A 14,099-nucleotide genomic window follows, 5' to 3' on the forward strand; every position below is an offset into this window, starting at 1 on the left:
AGAGGGAGGGAGAGCAGATGTGCACCTATGCCGGTCTCAAACCTGCAGATCAGCAAGCTGAGCTGGGTAGGTGTACGGGGTGTGGAGCATTTTGTGGCAGCTCAAGCAGTGTGTGGGGGTGTGTTTTGTTGGCCTTGGCGACCTGACGTCTGGGGTTTGTCGAGCCCTTAATCATAAGGAAAGTACAGAGGCCGCCATTGCTGAAGTCTGATTTTGAGAAGGTTTGTTCTAGCCATCTGGTGCTTTTGCCTCAACACTTTGAGTGTCCTGAGAAATATAAAATTCCAACAATCATAGAATGCTTGTTTTCAGACTAACTTTTTAAAGCCAAATTAGCCAGGCAACAAGTCCATTAGTTCCTTTACTGTTCAATATGCCATTGCAAAGTGGAAGTGAAGCAAAAAACATCAATATGCTCCCAGTATGGCATTATCTAGGGTGGTTTTTATTTTATATTAAGCATAGGAAACCATAGTGCAGGGAAATGCAATTAGCAGAACGCCAGCTGTTGCAAAACTACAAGTCCCATCATGCCTCTGCCTCTGAGTGTCATGCTTGTGGCTGTGAGTCTTGCTATGCCTCATGGGACTTGTAGTTCTGCAACAGTTGGCTGTCCACTAATTGCATATCCCTGCCATAGAGGCTTTTATTATGGGTTTCTCCTGGAAGTTTCAGTTACCTGGCTGTCATACCTATACTTTTAACCAGGACAAGTATGCAGAAAGACTTCTAGACTTTTTTGATCTGGAACACTTGAAGTCAGGTGTTGAGCATAACAGCAGGTCAATCATTTTGGGTCGGCAGTAAATATTTTTCATGATATGTTTAAACTTTGCATTTTTAACCTCCACCTCAAATTTTATCTCTTGTAGACAAGTTGCAATTGAAAATGTTATCTTTTCCATTATTGGAAGCCTTGACCACTTCAAGCAAGTTGAAGGCAGAACACTCCAAGCATGATGGAATCCCTTCTCTTGTCCGGCAGCATTAGTGGATGGTGGGTACCATGAAAACATATTAGGATGATAGTCCAGTTTGGTTTGCTAGGTTTCACCAGAGTTATGAGCTTCTATTCTAACTCTCGGCTTGGGATAGCCACATATTGTGTGGACTCACAAATTAATTTAAGATGTTAGTCAAGCTTGGGTGGATAGGTTTCACCAGAGTTATGAGCTTGTATTCTAACTCTTGGCTTGGGTTGGCCACACATTGTGTGGACTCACAAATTAATTTAAAATGATAGGTTTCACCAGAGTTATGAGCTTTTATGTCTAACTCTTGGCTTGGGTTAGCCACACATTGTGTGGACCCACAAATTAATTTAAGATGATAGTCCAGCTTGAGTGGATAGGTTTCACCAGAGTTATGAGCTTTTATTCTAACTCTTGGCTTGGGTTAGCCACACATTGTGTGGACCCACAAACTAATTTAAGATGATAGGTTTCACCCGAGCTATAAGCTTTTATTCTAACTCTTGGCTTGGGTTGGCCATACATTGTGTGGACCCACAAATTAATTTAAGATGATAGTCCAGCTTGGGTAGATAGGTTTCCCCCAGAGTTATGAGCTTTTATTCTAACTCTTGGCTTGGGCTGGCCACACATTGTGTGGACCCACAAATTAATTTAAGATGATAGGTTTCACCAGAGTTATGAGCTTTTATTCTAACTCTTGGCTTGGCCACACATTGTGTGGACCCACAAATTAATTTAAGATGATAGGTTTCACCAGAGTTATGAGCTTTTATTCTAACTCTTGACTTGGCCACACATTGTGTGGACCCACAAATTAATTTAAGATGATAGGTTTCACCAGAGTTTTGAGATTTTATCATGACTCATGGGCTTGGGTTTAATCACCAGATTTGGTGGTGACCAAGTTCTGGGGTCTAGGAGTGAGATGTTATGGTTCGGTTGGAAGTGTCTAGCATGGATTGAGCCCCTGGGGGTGTGAGTGGGGTGGGCGAGCCTTCCATGTAATTCAGTGTCGACAGTGTTGCTTGCCCTGCCCTGTCATGCTGGAAAACGTGGTTGGCTCCTTCATTCACATCAGTCTTCAGCTTACCTTGAAGGTTACCGGATTCTAGGAGCTCTTTCTCTGTGAAGAGATGCAGGCAGGGCTGTGGATTTCACTCTTTGATCCCTCTTGGGGAAGTCTACGGAGAGCTTGGGCAATGCTCTCGCTCTCTGGAAGTAAAGGGTCGGCTGTTGCAAGGCTGTCTAAAATTTCTATTGTGAGCTGTAGTTGGGCATCTGGACTGGTTGCTAGGCTGTTCTGTAGTAGTGGGTTTAGAGACTGGGTCAATCTCAGTCCTTGCTGGACTGGGGGAGAAGTGCCCACTCCTCCGAGAAGGCCGGGGCTAGACCTGATTTAGTCTCCTTGCTCACTGCTCCGGTTCTTCCTGGCAGTTGGTCTAGAAGCTTAATTATGGCTTACAGTGGGGATGATAGATTTTCTTATAACTGTTGATTCTTTCTTCCTGGGAATACAGACTTGCTTTTGGAATGGTTTTTAGTTTCTCTTGGTTGGCGTATGAGGGCACCATATTACAGTCAACAAACTCTTTGGCCAGGCCAAAATCAATACTCTCTATTCTTGGGTCAGACTTTAGGTATTGGGTCAGAATCCTTCTCTCCTTAGGGGGGAAAAGGGTCTTGATACTTGCCGCTCCCACAAAATGGCAATACTTCAACGCATTGGCTAACTTCACACGGTTTCACTTGTCAATATATGTTCGTTACGACAATGCCAAATTCCTCAGTTTTGCCTCTTATGTTTTCATGTGATTCCAAAGCTTATCTTTATATTGTAGCTGGCGAGATGACCATCAAGGCTGAAGTATGGCAACACTGTGCTGTTTGAGAGTAAACGGAGAGGTATGTATCAAATTCAGTCTATAAATGCTGTAATCTGTGGGACATTTTAAGTGAAACTTTTTTTGTGTACCAAGCTTTTAAGCGGAGGTCCACCCAAAAATGGAACTTCTGCTTTAAGTGACTGTGAGCCCCTTGACATGCCACATTTGGAAAATGGGAAACTGTCAACAGGGGCCCGGAAGTGATGTCTCATGTCATTTCTGGGTCAGCAGCAGAGGGAGGGGGGGAGAGGAGAGCAGATGTGCACCTATGCCGGTCTCAAACCTGCAGATCAGCAAGCTGAGCTGGGTAGGTGTACGGGGTGTGGAGCATTTTGTGGCAGCTCAAGCAGTGTGTGGGGGTGTGTTTTGTTGGCCTTGGCGACCTGACGTCTGGGGTTTGTCGAGCCCTTAATCATAAGGAAAGTACAGAGGCCGCCATTGCTGAAGTCTGATTTTGAGAAGGTTTGTTCTAGCCATCTGGTGCTTTTGCCTCAACACTTTGAGTGTCCTGAGAAATATAAAATTCCAACAATCATAGAATGCTTGTTTTCAGACTAACTTTTTAAAGCCAAATTAGCCAGGCAACAAGCCCATTGGTTCCTTTACTGTTCAATATGCCATTGCAAAGTGGAAGTGAAGCAAAAAACATCAATATGCTCCCAGTATGGCATTATCTAGGGTGGTTTTTATTTTATATTAAGCATAGGAAACCATAGTGCAGGGAAATGCAATTAGCAGAACTCCAGCTGTTGCAAAACTACAAGTCCCATCATGCCTCTGCCTCTGGGTGTCATGCTTGTGGCTGTGAGTCTTGCTATGCCTCATGGGACTTGTAGTTCTGCAACAGTTGGCTGTCCACTAATTGCATATCCCTGCCATAGAGGCTTTTATTATGGGTTTCTCCTGGAAGTTTCAGTTACTTGGCTGTCATACCTATACTCTTAACCAGGACAAGTATGCAGAAAGACTTCTAGACTTTTTTGATCTGGAACACTTGAAGTCAGGTGTTGAGCATAACAGCAGGTCAATCATTTTGGGTCGGCAGTAAATATTTTTCATGATATGTTTAAACTTTGCATTTTTAACCTCCACCTCAAATTTTATCTCTTGTAGACAAGTTGCAATTGAAAAATGTTATCTTTTCCATTATTGGAAGCCTTGACCACTTCAAGCAAGTTGAAGGCAGAACACTCCAAGCATGATGGAATCCCTTCTCTTGTCCGGCAGCATTAGTGGATGGTGGGTACCATGAAAACATATTAGGATGATAGTCCAGTTTGGTTTGCTAGGTTTCACCAGAGTTATGAGCTTCTATTCTAACTCTCGGCTTGGGATAGCCACATATTGTGTGGACTCACAAATTAATTTAAGATGTTAGTCAAGCTTGGGTGGATAGGTTTCACCAGAGTTATGAGCTTGTATTCTAACTCTTGGCTTGGGTTGGCCACACATTGTGTGGACTCACAAATTAATTTAAAATGATAGGTTTCACCAGAGTTATGAGCTTTTATGTCCAACTCTTGGCTTGGGTTAGCCACACATTGTGTGGACCCACAAATTAATTTAAGATGATAGTCCAGCTTGAGTGGATAGGTTTCACCAGAGTTATGAGCTTTTATTCTAACTCTTGGCTTGGGTTAGCCACACATTGTGTGGACCCACAAATTAATTTAAGATGATAGGTTTCACCAGAGTTATGAGCTTTTATTCTAACTCTTGGCTTGGCCACACATTGTGTGGACCCACAAATTAATTTAAGATGATAGGTTTCACCAGAGTTATGAGCTTTTATTCTAACTCTTGGCTTGGCCACACATTGTGTGGACCCACAAATTAATTTAAGATGATAGGTTTCACCAGAGTTATGAGCTTTTATTCTAACTCTTGGCTTGGCCACACATTGTGTGGACCCACAAATTAATTTAAGATGATAGGTTTCACCAGAGTTTTGAGATTTTATCATGACTCATGGGCTTGGGTTTAACCACCAGATTTGGTGGTGACCAAGTTCTGGGGTCTAGGAGTGAGATGTTATGGTTCGGTTGGAAGTGTCTAGCATGGATTGAGCCCCTGGGGGTGTGAGTGGGGTGGGCGAGCCTTCCATGTAATTCAGTGTCGACAGTGTTGCTTGCCCTGCCCTGTCATGCTGGAAAACGTGGTTGGCTCCTTCATTCACATCAGTCTTCAGCTTACCTTGAAGGTTACCGGTTTCTAGGAGCTCTTTCTCTGTGAAGAGATGCAGGCAGGGCTGTGGATTTCACTCTTTGATCCCTCTTGGGGAAGTCTACGGAGAGCTTGGGCAATGCTCTCGCTCTCTGGAAGTAAAGGGTCGGCTGTTGCAAGGCTGTCTAAAATTTCTATTGTGAGCTGTAGTTGGGCATCTGGACTGGTTGCTAGGCTGTTCTGTAGTAGTGGGTTTAGAGACTGGGTCAATCTCAGTCCTTGCTGGACTGGGGGAGAAGTGCCCACTCCTCCGAGAAGGCCGGGGCTAGACCTGATTTAGTCTCCTTGCTCACTGCTCCGGTTCTTCCTGGCAGTTGGTCTAAAAGCTTAATTATGGCTTACAGTGGGGATGATAGATTTTCTTATAACTGTTGATTCTTTCTTCCTGGGAATACAGACTTGCTTTTGGAATGGTTTTTAGTTTTTCTTGGTTGGCGTATGAGGGCACCATATTACAGTCAACAAACTCTTTGGCCAGGCCAAAATCAATACTCTCTATTCTTGGGTCAGACTTTAGGTATTGGGTCAGAATCCTTCTCTCCTTAGGGGGGAAAAGGGTCTTGATACTTGCCGCTCCCACAAAATGGCAATACTTCAACGCATTGGCTAACTTCACACGGTTTCACTTGTCAATATATGTTCGTTACGACAACGCCAAATTCCTCAGTTTTGCCGCTTATGTTTTCATGTGATTCCAAAGCTTATCTTTATATTGTAGCTGGCGAGATGACCATCAAGGCTGAAGTATGGCAACACTGTGCTGTTTGAGAGTAAACGGAGAGGTATGTATCAAATTCAGTCTATAAATGCTGTACTCTGTGGGACATTTTAAGTGAAACTTTTTTTGTGTACCAAGCTTTTAAGCGGAGGTCCACCCAAAAATGGAACTTCTGCTTTAAGTGACTGTGAGCCCCTTGACATGCCACATTTGGAAAATGGGAAACTGTCAACAGGGGCCCGGAAGTGATGTCTCATGTCATTTCTGGGTCAGCAGCAGAGGGAGGGAGAGCAGATGTGCACCTATGCCGGTCTCAAACCTGCAGATCAGCAAGCTGAGCTGGGTAGGTGTACGGGGTGTGGAGCATTTTGTGGCAGCTCAAGCAGTGTGTGGGGGTGTGTTTTGTTGGCCTTGGCGACCTGACGTCTGGGGTTTGTCGAGCCCTTAATCATAAGGAAAGTACAGAGGCCGCCATTGCTGAAGTCTGATTTTGAGAAGGTTTGTTCTAGCCATCTGGTGCTTTTGCCTCAACACTTTGAGTGTCCTGAGAAATATAAAATTCCAACAATCATAGAATGCTTGTTTTCAGACTAACTTTTTAAAGCCAAATTAGCCAGGCAACAAGTCCATTAGTTCCTTTACTGTTCAATATGCCATTGCAAAGTGGAAGTGAAGCAAAAAACATCAATATGCTCCCAGTATGGCATTATCTAGGGTGGTTTTTATTTTATATTAAGCATAGGAAACCATAGTGCAGGGAAATGCAATTAGCAGAACGCCAGCTGTTGCAAAACTACAAGTCCCATCATGCCTCTGCCTCTGGGTGTCATGCTTGTGGCTGTGAGTCTTGCTATGCCTCATGGGACTTGTAGTTCTGCAACAGTTGGCTGTCCACTAATTGCATATCCCTGCCATAGAGGCTTTTATTATGGGTTTCTCCTGGAAGTTTCAGTTACCTGGCTGTCATACCTATACTTTTAACCAGGACAAGTATGCAGAAAGACTTCTAGACTTTTTTGATCTGGAACACTTGAAGTCAGGTGTTGAGCATAACAGCAGGTCAATCATTTTGGGTCGGCAGTAAATATTTTTCATGATATGTTTAAACTTTGCATTTTTAACCTCCACCTCAAATTTTATCTCTTGTAGACAAGTTGCAATTGAAAATGTTATCTTTTCCATTATTGGAAGCCTTGACCACTTCAAGCAAGTTGAAGGCAGAACACTCCAAGCATGATGGAATCCCTTCTCTTGTCCGGCAGCATTAGTGGATGGTGGGTACCATGAAAACATATTAGAATGATAGTCCAGTTTGGTTTGCTAGGTTTCACCAGAGTTATGAGCTTCTATTCTAACTCTCGGCTTGGGATAGCCACATATTGTGTGGACCCACAAATTAATTTAAGATGTTAGTCAAGCTTGGGTGGATAGGTTTCACCAGAGTTATGAGCTTGTATTCTAACTCTTGGCTTGGGTTGACCACACATTGTGTGGACTCACAAATTAATTTAAAATGATAGGTTTCACCAGAGTTATGAGCTTTTATGTCTAACTCTTGGCTTGGGTTAGCCACACATTGTGTGGACCCACAAATTAATTTAAGATGATAGTCCAGCTTGAGTGGATAGGTTTCACCAGAGTTATGAGCTTTTATTCTAACTCTTGGCTTGGGTTAGCCACACATTGTGTGGACCCACAAATTAATTTAAGATGATAGGTTTCACCCGAGCTATAAGCTTTTATTCTAACTCTTGGCTTGGGTTGGCCATACATTGTGTGGACCCACAAATTAATTTAAGATGATAGTCCAGCTTGGGTAGATAGGTTTCCCCCAGAGTTATGAGCTTTTATTCTAACTCTTGGCTTGGGTTGGCCACACATTGTGTGGACCCACAAATTAATTTAAGATGATAGGTTTCACCAGAGTTATGAGCTTTTATTCTAACTCTTGGCTTGGCCACACATTGTGTGGACCCACAAATTAATTTAAGATGATAGGTTTCATGGGAGCTGCGGTGGCTCAACACGATTGGCACTGCGCTGACAAGCCATTCACCTCTGCAGCTAGAGGTTCGGATCCCGGTCTCGGCTTCATGTGAATTGAGTTTGGTGGTCTCAGCCCGGCTCCCGGTGGGTGTGCTATGCAAGGTAAGCCTGTGCTTAGTACGCCCACCCCCCTCCCACAAAAACCACCACACCTACACACGCACTCTAAATTGGGTTAACACACGCACATTGACCACGCGGTCTCTAAAGAGAGGCGAAGGACTAATGGGGCTGGTTGAGCGGGCTAATCCTCTCACTCCCTTATAGGGAGTCCCTCTGCCCCGTTGGGCTTCAAAGCGGAGCAGGTAGGGCGGGCTGTGTGGGAGGACCCCCTCACACACCCGCCATTGCCACCCGGGGCATGGAGAAAGGTGGCAGATTGCCTCTGGGGGAGGCCTGCCTACTCCCAACTCCTGCAGTCCGGCTCCTCTCTCGAGTACACGCACAAAATACACTTAAAAAAAAAAAAAAAAAAAAAAGAAAAAAAAAAAAAAAAAAAAAAGATGATAGGTTTCACCAGAGTTATGAGCTTTTATTCTAACTCTTGGCTTGGCCACACATTGTGTGGACCCACAAATTAATTTAAGATGATAGGTTTCACCAGAGTTATGAGCTTTTATTCTAACTCTTGGCTTGGCCACACATTGTGTGGACCCACAAATTAATTTAAGATGATAGGTTTCACCAGAGTTTTGAGATTTTATCATGACTCATGGGCTTGGGTTTAACCACCAGATTTGGTGGTGACCAAGTTCTGGGGTCTAGAAGTGAGATGTTATGGTTCGGTTGGAAGTGTCTAGCATGGATTGAGCCCCTGGGGGTGTGAGTGGGGTGGGCGAGCCTTCCATGTAATTCAGTGTAGACAGTGTTGCTTGCCCTGCCCTGTCATGCTGGAAAACGTGGTTGGCTCCTTCATTCACATCAGTCTTCAGCTTACCTTGAAGGTTACCGGATTCTAGGAGCTCTTTCTCTGTGAAGAGATGCAGGCAGGGCTGTGGATTTCACTCTTTGATCCCTCTTGGGGAAGTCTACGGAGAGCTTGGGCAATGCTCTCGCTCTCTGGAAGTAAAGGGTCGGCTGTTGCAAGGCTGTCTAAAATTTCTATTGTGAGCTGTAGTTGGGCATCTGGACTGGTTGCTAGGCTGTTCTGTAGTAGTGGGTTTAGAGACTGGGTCAATCTCAGTCCTTGCTGGACTGGGGGAGAAGTGCCCACTCCTCCGAGAAGGCCGGGGCTAGACCTGATTTAGTCTCCTTGCTCACTGCTCCGGTTCTTCCTGGCAGTTGGTCTAGAAGCTTAATTATGGCTTACAGTGGGGATGATAGATTTTCTTATAACTGTTGATTCTTTCTTCCTGGGAATACAGACTTGCTTTTGGAATGGTTTTTAGTTTTTCTTGGTTGGCGTATGAGGGCACCATATTACAGTCAACAAACTCTTTGGCCAGGCCAAAATCAATACTCTCTATTCTTGGGTCAGACTTTAGGTATTGGGTCAGAATCCTTCTCTCCTTAGGGGGGAAAAGGGTCTTGATACTTGCCGCTCCCACAAAATGGCAATACTTCAACGCATTGGCTAACTTCACACGGTTTCACTTGTCAATATATGTTCGTTACGACAACGCCAAATTCCTCAGTTTTGCCGCTTATGTTTTCATGTGATTCCAAAGCTTATCTTTATATTGTAGCTGGCGAGATGACCATCAAGGCTGAAGTATGGCAACACTGTGCTGTTTGAGAGTAAACGGAGAGGTATGTATCAAATTCAGTCTATAAATGCTGTAATCTGTGGGACATTTTAAGTGAAACTTTTTTTGTGTACCAAGCTTTTAAGCGGAGGTCCACCCAAAAATGGAACTTCTGCTTTAAGTGACTGTGAGCCCCTTGACATGCCACATTTGGAAAATGGGAAACTGTCAACAGGGGCCCGGAAGTGATGTCTCATGTCATTTCTGGGTCAGCAGCAGAGGGAGGGAGAGCAGATGTGCACCTATGCCGGTCTCAAACCTGCAGATCAGCAAGCTGAGCTGGGTAGGTGTACGGGGTGTGGAGCATTTTGTGGCAGCTCAAGCAGTGTGTGGGGGTGTGTTTTGTTGGCCTTGGCGACCTGACGTCTGGGGTTTGTCGAGCCCTTAATCATAAGGAAAGTACAGAGGCCGCCATTGCTGAAGTCTGATTTTGAGAAGGTTTGTTCTAGCCATCTGGTGCTTTTGCCTCAACACTTTGAGTGTCCTGAGAAATATAAAATTCCAACAATCATAGAATGCTTGTTTTCAGACTAACTTTTTAAAGCCAAATTAGCCAGGCAACAAGTCCATTAGTTCCTTTACTGTTCAATATGCCATTGCAAAGTGGAAGTGAAGCAAAAAACATCAATATGCTCCCAGTATGGCATTATCTAGGGTGGTTTTTATTTTATATTAAGCATAGGAAACCATAGTGCAGGGAAATGCAATTAGCAGAACTCCAGCTGTTGCAAAACTACAAGTCCCATCATGCCTCTGCCTCTGAGTGTCATGCTTGTGGCTGTGAGTCTTGCTATGCCTCATGGGACTTGTAGTTCTGCAACAGTTGGCTGTCCAGTAATTGCATATCCCTGCCATAGAGGCTTTTATTATGGGTTTCTCCTGGAAGTTTCAGTTACTTGGCTGTCATACCTATACTCTTAACCAGGACAAGTATGTAGAAAGACTTCTAGACTTTTTTGATCTGGAACACTTGAAGTCAGGTGTTGAGCATAACAGCAGGTCAATCATTTTGGGTCGGCAGTAAATATTTTTCATGATATGTTTAAACTTTGCATTTTTAACCTCCACCTCAAATTTTATCTCTTGTAGACAAGTTGCAATTGAAAATGTTATCTTTTCCATTATTGGAAGCCTTGACCACTTCAAGCAAGTTGAAGGCAGAACACTCCAAGCATGATGGAATCCCTTCTCTTGTCCGGCAGCATTAGTGGATGGTGGGTACCATGAAAACATATTAGAATGATAGTCCAGTTTGGTTTGCTAGGTTTCACCAGAGTTATGAGCTTCTATTCTAACTCTCGGCTTGGGATAGCCACATATTGTGTGGACCCACAAATTAATTTAAGATGTTAGTCAAGCTTGGGTGGATAGGTTTCACCAGAGTTATGAGCTTGTATTCTAACTCTTGGCTTGGGTTGGCCACACATTGTGTGGACTCACAAATTAATTTAAAATGATAGGTTTCACCAGAGTTATGAGCTTTTATGTCTAACTCTTGGCTTGGGTTAGCCACACATTGTGTGGACCCACAAATTAATTTAAGATGATAGTCCAGCTTGAGTGGATAGGTTTCACCAGAGTTATGAGCTTTTATTCTAACTCTTGGCTTGGGTTAGCCACACATTGTGTGGACCCACAAATTAATTTAAGATGATAGGTTTCACCCGAGCTATAAGCTTTTATTCTAACTCTTGGCTTGGGTTGGCCATACATTGTGTGGACCCACAAATTAATTTAAGATGATAGTCCAGCTTGGGTAGATAGGTTTCCCCCAGAGTTATGAGCTTTTATTCTAACTCTTGGCTTGGGTTGGCCACACATTGTGTGGACCCACAAATTAATTTAAGATGATAGGTTTCACCAGAGTTATGAGCTTTTATTCTAACTCTTGGCTTGGCCACACATTGTGTGGACCCACAAATTAATTTAAGATGATAGGTTTCACCAGAGTTATGAGCTTTTATTCTAACTCTTGGCTTGGCCACACATTGTGTGGACCCACAAATTAATTTAAGATGATAGGTTTCACCAGAGTTATGAGCTTTTATTCTAACTCTTGGCTTGGCCACACATTGTGTGGACCCACAAATTAATTTAAGATGATAGGTTTCACCAGAGTTTTGAGATTTTATCATGACTCATGGGCTTGGGTTTAACCACCAGATTTGGTGGTGACCAAGTTCTGGGGTCTAGGAGTGAGATGTTATGGTTCGGTTGGAAGTGTCTAGCATGGATTGAGCCCCTGGGGGTGTGAGTGGGGTGGGCGAGCCTTCCATGTAATTCAGTGTCGACAGTGTTGCTTGCCCTGCCCTGTCATGCTGGAAAACGTGGTTGGCTCCTTCATTCACATCAGTCTTCAGCTTACCTTGAAGGTTACCGGTTTCTAGGAGCTCTTTCTCTGTGAAGAGATGCAGGCAGGGCTGTGGATTTCACTCTTTGATCCCTCTTGGGGAAGTCTACGGAGAGCTTGGGCAATGCTCTCGCTCTCTGGAAGTAAAGGGTCGGCTGTTGCAAGGCTGTCTAAAATTTCTATTGTGAGCTGTAGTTGGGCATCTGGACTGGTTGCTAGGCTGTTCTGTAGTAGTGGGTTTAGAGACTGGGTCAATCTCAGTCCTTGCTGGACTGGGGGAGAAGTGCCCACTCCTCCGAGAAGGCCGGGGCTAGACCTGATTTAGTCTCCTTGCTCACTGCTCCGGTTCTTCCTGGCAGTTGGTCTAGAAGCTTAATTATGGCTTACAGTGGGGATGATAGATTTTCTTATAACTGTTGATTCTTTCTTCCTGGGAATACAGACTTGCTTTTGGAATGGTTTTTAGTTTTTCTTGGTTGGCGTATGAGGGCACCATATTACAGTCAACAAACTCTTTGGCCAGGCCAAAATCAATACTCTCTATTCTTGGGTCAGACTTTAGGTATTGGGTCAGAATCCTTCTCTCCTTAGGGGGGAAAAGGGTCTTGATACTTGCCGCTCCCACAAAATGGCAATACTTCAACGCATTGGCTAACTTCACACGGTTTCACTTGTCAATATATGTTCGTTACGACAACGCCAAATTCCTCAGTTTTGCCGCTTATGTTTTCATGTGATTCCAAAGCTTATCTTTATATTGTAGCTGGCGAGATGACCATCAAGGCTGAAGTATGGCAACACTGTGCTGTTTGAGAGTAAACGGAGAGGTATGTATCAAATTCAGTCTATAAATGCTGTAATCTTTGGGACATTTTAAGTGAAACTATTATGTGTACCAAGCTTTTAAGCGGAGGTCCACCCAAAAATAGAACTTCTGCTTTAAGTGACTGTGAGCCCCTTGACATGCCACATTTGGAAAATGGGAAACTGTCAACAGGGGCCCCGGAAGTGATGTCTCATGTCATTTCTGGGTCAGCAGCAGAGGGAGGGGGGGGGGGAGAGCAGATGTGCACCTATGCCGGTCTCAAACCTGCAGATCAGCAAGCTGAGCTGGGTAGGTGTACGGGGTGTGGAGCATTTTGTGGCAGCTCAAGCAGTGTGTGGGGGTGTGTTTTGTTGGCCTTGGCGACCTGACGTCTGGGGTTTGTCGAGCCCTTAATCATAAGGAAAGTACAGAGGCCGCTATTGCTGAAGTCTGATTTTGAGAAGGTTTGTTCTAGCCATCTGGTGCTTTTGCCTCAACACTTTGAGTGTCCTGAGAAATATAAAATTCCAACAATCATAGAATGCTTGTTTTCAGACTAACTTTCTTTATCGTACATCACGGGACACAGAGCTGCATATTCATTACTATGTGGGTTATAGAGTCTACCTTCAGGTGATGGACACTGGTGTAATCAATTAAACAGGAAGTTCCCTCCCTATATAACCCCTCCCCTACTGGGAGTTCCTCAGTTTTTTCATCAGTGTCTAAGGTGTTGGTCACGAGTTAACATGTGTTCTTAGGAGCTCCACTGGAGGGATCCATGCTGGATGTAAAAAGCCTCCATAAATCCGGATCCGTCCAAGGTGCTTCATAGCCAAAGTGGACGGTACCCGGGCCTCGGTACGAAGAACGAGGTTTAGCCTATAATGCCTCTCTGCGCAGGGCTGGATCCTGGGTTCCAGAACTTTGTGCCTTCTAAGGACCAAATGTTTTTTCTGCTGCCAGGGTGCTATATAGGTCCAGGGGTGTGGTGTTCCTGCCATGGACCCCGGTCCCTGAAGGTCTAGGACTATACCCACGGTGAAGGGGGAAGATTGGGCCTCTTGCTTGGCAATACCCTGCAGCGTGGAAAGGTAAGAGAGGGACCTACGGGACTTGGTTCGACAGTAGGTCTTCTGTAGGGGACTATGGGTCTCGCCTATATTATGTTTTTATGCATGGGCAATGTAAACCACAATGTCTTTTGAGACGGGATGGCTCAGGGCACCCATATACCTCCCCTAGCCGGCATGTAGCCTGGGCCACTATGTCTGTTCAGACAGGATGGCTGTAGTACCCATATATCTCCCCTTGAAGGGGCTGGTACATAATAAAAAAAAAATGCCCTTAATCCT

General features: G+C 44.3%; 2 long non-coding RNA genes across 2 annotated transcripts in view; both read left to right on the plus strand.

The window, feature by feature from the left end:
* The first annotated feature begins 713 nt into the window (after positions 1-713).
* Positions 714-3,987, plus strand: LOC120913991. Its single transcript, XR_005743608.1, has 3 exons — positions 714-997; positions 2,813-2,876; positions 3,971-3,987. It is a non-coding gene; the product is annotated as an uncharacterized LOC120913991 (long non-coding RNA).
* A 3-nt stretch (positions 3,988-3,990) lies between these two features.
* The window catches only part of LOC120913990, a 37,566-nt gene continuing 27,457 nt past the window's right edge, over positions 3,991-14,099 (plus strand). The window contains exons 1-6 of the long non-coding RNA XR_005743607.1: positions 3,991-4,096; positions 5,799-5,862; positions 6,948-7,072; positions 9,530-9,593; positions 10,679-10,803; positions 12,703-12,766. This is a non-coding gene — a long non-coding RNA (uncharacterized LOC120913990). The remainder of the gene's footprint in view (positions 4,097-5,798; positions 5,863-6,947; positions 7,073-9,529; positions 9,594-10,678; positions 10,804-12,702; positions 12,767-14,099) is intronic.

The sequence above is a fragment of the Rana temporaria genome, chromosome 9 (genome assembly GCF_905171775.1).
Source record: "Rana temporaria chromosome 9, aRanTem1.1, whole genome shotgun sequence".
NCBI lineage: Eukaryota > Metazoa > Chordata > Amphibia > Anura > Ranidae > Rana > Rana temporaria.